This window comes from Carlito syrichta, unplaced genomic scaffold, assembly GCF_000164805.1.
Source record: "Carlito syrichta isolate Samal-C Ts95f unplaced genomic scaffold, Tarsius_syrichta-2.0.1 Scaffold312287, whole genome shotgun sequence".
In the NCBI taxonomy this organism is placed as follows: domain Eukaryota; kingdom Metazoa; phylum Chordata; class Mammalia; order Primates; family Tarsiidae; genus Carlito; species Carlito syrichta.
In genome coordinates, this window is record NW_007256383.1 from 54,701 (window position 1) to 62,336 (window position 7,636).

The following is a 7,636-nucleotide window of genomic DNA, read 5'->3' on the forward strand; positions in this document are numbered from 1 at the left end:
ATTTATTTTAAAAATTTGTTTATAACTGTAATACATAAGATACATATGTAACATACATGTACATTTAACTCCTGTCCAAAACACCTGAGAAAATTGTTTCTTTCTTTCTGTAACAATATGTCCTATCACTAATGTAGCCGTCGACATTTATTTGGTGCTGATTATGTACCAGGCACAATTCTATTAGTTTTATATGTATTGATTACTTGTTAAAAAAAAAAAAACCCTCTAAACAAATATTGAACTTGAGTCACTGATAACATGCTGGAGTATTCAGGGAACACTATATAAATGTCTGCATTTTACTTTCAAATATGTCAAAAAATATGAAATAGACTGGTAGACATGGAATAATGAATACATAGATAGACATGTGATAAAACAAATATATTAAAATATTAATAGTAGAATCCAGGTAGGTTGTTACATGATTGTTCACTGTATAATTCTAACAAATTATCCGTATGTTTGAAAATTTTCTTAGTAAAATGACAAAAAGTTAAACCAAAATGATAAACTTCCACTTCATGGTAAAATCTGAAATACAATCAATAGTAATCTGATTCTCATTTCCATACTCTTTCCAGACACAAGGTAATTAACACCCTCCTTTATTTATTTATTTATTTATTTATTTATTTTGAGTTGGAGTCTCACTCTGTTGCACAGACTGGAGTGCAGTGGCCGCTCCCAGCCACCGCAGCCTCGTCTTGCTGGGCTCCGGGGATCCTTCCGCCTCTGCCTTCCGAGTAGCCAGAATTACAGGCGCGCGCTACCACACCCGGCAAATTTTTGATTTATTGCAGAGACAGGGTCTCGCCAAGTTGCCCAGGCAGTTCTCAAACCCGCAGGCTCAGGCAATCCACTCAACTCGGCCTCCCAAAGCGCTGGGATTACAGGCTGAGCCACAGAGCCCAGCCAACATCCTCCTTTCAAGGACTACCTGGGGGTTGCTTGATGATAAAACAAAGTGTCCTCTGACATAAGTAGATAGGGCTTAGGTAACTTCAACCAGTCTCAGGTATAGGAGAGGTATCAGATGCTCCTGGTCAAGTCGGTCAATTGGTGGACTAGTTGTCATGCTGTAGGTCTGCGCCATGACCTGAAAAAGGTAAGATTCTGCCAGGCCATCAAGCTGGCAGGATCACTGGGAAATATGGTATGCTACAGGTTAGCATTTGGCTCAGCCTGTAATCCCAGCACTTTGGGAGGACGAGGCGAGTGGATTGCCTGAGCCTGTGGGTTCAAGACCCACCTGGGCAACTTGGTGAGACCTCATCTCTACAATAAATCAAAAAATTAGCCGGGCGTGATAGCGCACGCCTGTAGTTCCAGCTACTTGGAAGGCTGAGGCGGAAGGATCGCCGGAGCCCAGCAGGTCAAGGCTGCGGTGGCTGGGAGCGGCCACTGCACTCCAGTCTGGGTGACAGAGTGAGACTCCAACTCAAAAAAAACAAATGAATAAAAAAATTTAAAAAAATCTGAGGGAAAGAACAGTTAAGATGTCTTGTCATAAAGTGTAGAGATAGGTCCCAACGCTCTTGTCGTGGTGTCAGTCTAAAATGACGTATTTATTTGATAATTTGGTAGCCTTATTTTAGTTTTCAATAAACACTTTTGGCAGCAATGAGCTAAAAATGAGTTCATGCTTAGTGAAAATGAGTGCTGTAACAAATTGGTTTCTCAGGAGAGTTGATGAATACATGGCTTCTGCAATAATCTTTGTTATGGACTGAATGTTTGTGTTTCCCTTCAATTAGCAATAATCGCACCTTGGATACACCTAATTGGCTACAATACTACCACTGCACGAAGATGTGTTTTCCTCCAAACTCTTATGTTGAAGCCCTGACCTTCAGTGAGGCTGTATTTGGCGATGAGATCTCCAAAGAAGCAAACTAAGGTTAATGAAATTATAAGGGTAGGGCCCTAATTTGATGGAATTAGTGTCCTCATGAAAAGAGATAACAGATAACAGAGAACTCTTCTCTGTGCACACACTGAGTAAAGTCATGTGAGGACACAGTGAGAAGGCAGCTATCTGCAAGGCAGGAAGAGAGACATCACCAGAAACCAAATCAGTGAAACCTTGATCTTGGAATTCTAGCCTACAGAACTGTGAGAAAATAAATGCATCTTGGTTCAGCCCAGTTCCTGGTAGTCTGTGTGGCAGCCCAAGCAAACCAAAACAATCTGTCAACATTTACTCTCTTCTATGGGGGCCATCGTGATATCACTAAACCATGAAAAACCAGAGGACTTAAATCTGCTAAAGGATTCACTTTATAACTTAGCAGATATTTTAAGAAAATAGTGTCCAAAACCATGAATTAGCATGAGAAACTACAAAAAGAACATTTACATAAAACCCTATGATGCATAACTTTTTTAAATGTGCTTTAACAATTTCAACACTCTTTTATTCCAATTTTTCTTAGGTACAGTAGCTGTTAATATGTTAGCTACATTAGGGTAAGAACTTTGCAGACAAGTAAATAATGACAGATGCTTTAAAGAGGAAAAAGAATTAAGTGAATTCCAATAATAGTTTGATTCTTTTCATCCAAATCATGAAATCAAAGTGAAAAAGAAAACAACCAGCCTTTGATATCTGAACTGATCTGATGTTCACAGCTAGACTTCAATACTAGAACTAGTTACTCTGACACTCACAGGCCATTTTCTTTTCCTGTTGGACATAAACAATCTCACAGGATATAACCTTAGAGAAAATTACTTGAAAACCATAACAAAAAAGAAATAAAACAAGATCACTTCAGAATTCTATCTAAATAGAGAAAACAAGGCCACTGTGCCACACACAATATCCAGTCATAGAACTGTCCCCACTTTGTGGCAGCATCCAATATAGAGCTAACCCCTGCTTTAAATGCTGACCCTCTTCAAATCTTTCAACTAAATCCTAACTCTTATCATAGTTTGTTTTTTTTCTTCTAATGCCCTCTTACTGAGTCATGCCATGGTTCCACCTCCTTCACTGAAATGAGTAATAACCTAACTTGATCTTTGGCTGAAGAGCATTTACATTTACGAAAGTTGTGAGAGTTCTTTCTGGCAGAAGTGAAGTATTTGACATGGGTATGAATGTTATTGCATTCAGTTTAAAAGTCCTACACTGGAGATTATATTTGTCTTTGCAGTGCTGATACAAATGCAAATTTGGAACAAAGCATCATAGTAAACATGATGGTTTTGAAAATGTAAAAATTGGGATAGAAGAACTGTTCATTGTGGTGCAAACATAGTTCCTAACTTAGTTCCTAGGATCAATCCCTTAGGCATTGCAAATATGTTCAAGTCTTTCCTATCTTGGAAAGAATTGCATGGTTAGAGAGACCAAGAAATTACCTTTAAAGTTTAGCAACCACAAGGGGATTTTCTCTCAGAATTGGGAATTTCTGACTAAAACAGATAATAAAATCCTAACTTCCACCAGTCAATCAAGTTTGGGGGACTTTAGGAGCTGACAACGAAGGTCAAGTTCTGGCTTTTACATCCAAGAAAAGTAAAATAGAAAGCTGTCTGCTTAAGCTAACTTCGCTGTTTTCATGCTAGCTAAATGGCAGCTGCTTTGGCTAAAACAGGTACAAAATTCTTACTTCTATTCACCTTTCAAAATCTAGCTTTGTGGTGGCAATTTTAGGCAGGGGCATGGAATCTAGCTCAGAGAACACCTTGCCCAGGCCACTTTCCCCAATCCTCCCCATTGCAGTCAATCATGTCCTCTGCTTTGCTAAGTGATGTTCTCATCCCATCATTACAATGTATTCATTACACATGTCTGCCTCTCCCAATTAAATTATGAGTTCCCTATAGGTGGTGCATAATAATATATTTATCTTGATCTCCTCAATATCTAGCACTCCGTCTTGAGCTGAATCAAACTGAAACGGCATAAACAAATTAACTTATTATTGCTTTAGGCATAAAACAACAAAATACTACATCTCCCAATTACAAATAACATTCAATAATGGATACACACACATACAAAAGAGGACCCCCCAAAAACTGGAATTTGTTTAAAAATTGTGCATTAGGTTGGGCACAGTGGCTCATGCCTGGCATCCCAGCACTTTAGGAGGCCGAGGCGAGAGAATTGCCTGAGCACAGGGTTCAAGACCAGCCTGGGCAACTGGCAAGACTTAATCTTTACATAAATCAAAAAATTAGCTGGGTGTAGTGGCACACACCTGTAGCTCCAGCTACTTGGAAGGCTGAAGTGGAAGGATTGCCTGAGCCCAGAAGGTCAAGGCTGCAATGGCCCTGAGTGTGCCACTGCACTCCAGCCTGGGTGACAGAGTGAGACTCCAACTCAAAAAAAAAATTGTGTATTTATTCTCACGTTTAAACTTCAGTCACCTTCAAAGTAGTCTCTGTTTGATGCAATACACCTATTGAGACGCTTTTTCCACTGCTCAAAACAGTTTTTGAATTCATCAATTTTGATACCTGTTAGTGCTCCATTTTTTGTTTCAACTCTTTCACATCAGCAAAAAGTTTCCCTCTGAGGATTTTTGTCATCGGGGAAACAAACAAAAATGTCGCTCGAGGTGAGATCAAATGAATAGGGAGGGTAGGGCACGGAAGTAATGCCATTTTTGGTCAAAAACTGCTGAACATTCAATGCAGTTTGGGCAGGTGTGCTCATAAGTCACCCATCATGTAACAGGCAAACACGTTGACTCTCCAAAATAAAAAATCACTGAAGCTGAACGCAGCGTCTCACAACAATGCTAGCTGGCACATTGATGCCAATGGTTTCCTAGAACACTTATCTACTGGGAGAAGTCTGAACTACAAGGAACCCACCCTCAAAAAATAATTCTCGGTTTTTTTAGTCCCCCCCCATATACATGGAGAGGTGCAAAGCTATCTCCAAACTTCATCCCACATCTTTTTTTAAAAAATTTTTTAATTTTTTAATTTTTTTTTGAGTTGGAGTCTTACTCTTTGTTGCCCAGGCTGGAGTGCAGTGGCATGCTCACAGCCACCGCAACCTCGACCTGCTGGGCTTAGACAATCCTTCCACCTCAGCCTTCCAAGTAGCTGGGACTACAGACGCACGCCACCACGTCTGGTTAGTCATCCCACATCTTTAAACAACAACAACAAAAAAGCATTTGAAATGTTTTTCAAAAATAGTATCCCTGTACACTAGTAATATTTTAATTAGATTAGAAATGCAATACTTATGTGAGCAAAAAATGTTACAGGTATATTAGTAACTGCATTCAATAAGTGAAAATGCAACAAATTATAGCATGGGTTTTAAAAAACATTATGTATCCATTCCCTGCTGCACATTATTTTCAACTCCAAAGGTCCACCTCAAACATTAAAGAGATGCTGACTGGAATCAAGTATACTGGAGAAGTAGTTCTTGTACCAAAATTCTCCCATCAAATAAGCTTGTTCCAAATGTGACCCTGGAAGATGTGCTTTTAACCATTTCCAAATCAACATGTTAAAATGAAGAAAGTAGGTAAAACTTCATTTAAAATTTTTAAAAATGTAAATTATACCTTTACAAACAACATCTAGACAGAAGTAAATCGTGTGATTAATGTAGTCAGCCCCATCCATTAGAGAATTAAATGAAACGCTCCTAGAGGAGTCGGATGGTTCATTGTCATGGCAATTATCACAGAAAACATCCACCTGTAAGGCAAAGGAAGAGTTATTTCAAACATAATAAATGTTTTAAAATCAGAAGCAAATGTTTAAACCATTGTTGCTCAAGAAATGGTTTAAGCCGGGCTCGGTGGCTCAACCTGTAATCCCGTGCCTTTGGGAGGCTGAGGTGAGTGAATTGCCTGAGCCCGCGGGTTTGAGACCCGCCTGGGCAGCGAGACCTCATCTCTACAATAAATAAAAAAAAAATCAGCCGGGCGTGGTAGCACATGCCTGTAATTCCGGCTACTGGGAAGGCTGAGGTGGAAGGATCGCCGGAGCCCAGCAGGTCGAGGCTGCGGTGGCCGGAAACGGCCACTGCACTCCAGTCTGGGCGACAGAGTGAGAATCCAACTCAAAAAAAACCAAAAAACAAAAACAAACAAACAAACAAAAAAAAGAAATGGTTTAAACAACTATAACAATCAGCTGACAAACACCATTGACATGAGCTAATAATATAATAATGCCTGAGGTTCATCTTTTTTACCTTACTTTTTAGAGTAGCTTAGGAAAATTGCCATATACTCCCTCTTCTTCACCCTTAGTTTCCCCTATTATTAGCACCTTGCATTTGTGCTACATTGATTACAACTGACAAGTTGATATCAATACATTATAAAGTCCCCAAACCTCAAGCTGACAAAAGCCCAACTATCTAGTCTTTCCTCTCCTTTACCCAAAGTCCACAGTTATAGAGAACATAGTTTACATTAGGATTTGCTCTATGTTTTGTACAGTCATACTTTTTTTCTTTTTTTTTTTTTTTGAGTTGGAGTCTCACTCTGTCGCCCAGATTGGAGTGCAGTGGCCGCTCCCGGCCACCGCAGCCTCGACCTGCTGGGCTCCGGTGATCCTTCCGCCTCAGCCTTCCGAGTAGCCGGAATTACAGCGTGTGCTACCACACCTGGCTAATTTTTTGATTTATTGTAGAGATGAGGTCTCACCTGCCCAGGCGGGTCTCGAACCCGCGGGCTCAGGCAATCCACTCACCTCAGCCTCCCAAAGGCACGGGATTACAGGCTGAGCCACTGAGCCCGGCTACAGTCATACATTTTAAAAATGTGTCTAAAAACATATGCACACTCACCAGATTTAATACATGATAGTATTAGATTCAAGGATAAAAATACACTATTATTTCCCTCTAGAAGTTCACAAAAGGGAATAAACAAAAAAATTAACTATTTCAAGGCAAACTGTGAAAAATAATTTTGAAAGTTTAAAAATCGCCGGGCTCGGTGGCTCAGTCTGTAATCCCGCGCCTTGGGAGGCTGAGGTGAGTGGATTGCCTGAGCCCACGGGTTCGAGACCCGCCTGGGCGACTTGGTGAGACCTCATCTCTACAATAAATTAAAAAATTAGCCGGGTGTGGTAGCGCGCGCCTGTAGTTCCAGCTACTTGGAAGGCTGAGGCAGAAGGATCACTGGAGCCCAGCAGGTCGACGCTGTGGTGACCGGGAATGACCACTGCACTCCAGTCTGGGCGACAGAGTGAGACTCCAACTAAAAAAAAAAAAAAAAGTCATGTCAGTCTCATGGTTATCTCCCCTCGCTTTCATTAAGGAATGAAGCACCAGGTTCCCACCTATCTAACTATCCATCACTTCTGTTAGTATCCAAATGGACGATCCGTAGCACACTCTGGACCTCTCTGTTCCCTGACTCAACACTAGCTCAATCATACATCAGACTGGACCTTCCTTAGGTTTCATGTTAAATGCCCCATTCTTCCTCCTCAGATTCTTCTCCCTTTTAAACACCACCAATTCTTGAACTTTGTCTTTCGCAGCAGGCAAAACCCAAAGCCCATAAAAGCCCAACTATCCAGCCATTCTTCTCCTTTATCCCAACAAGTGGACTGCTTTAGAAATAAAAACACCAAATTTAGCTGTCCAGGTCTACTTACAATGATGGACATAATTATCATGTGAACATATGGT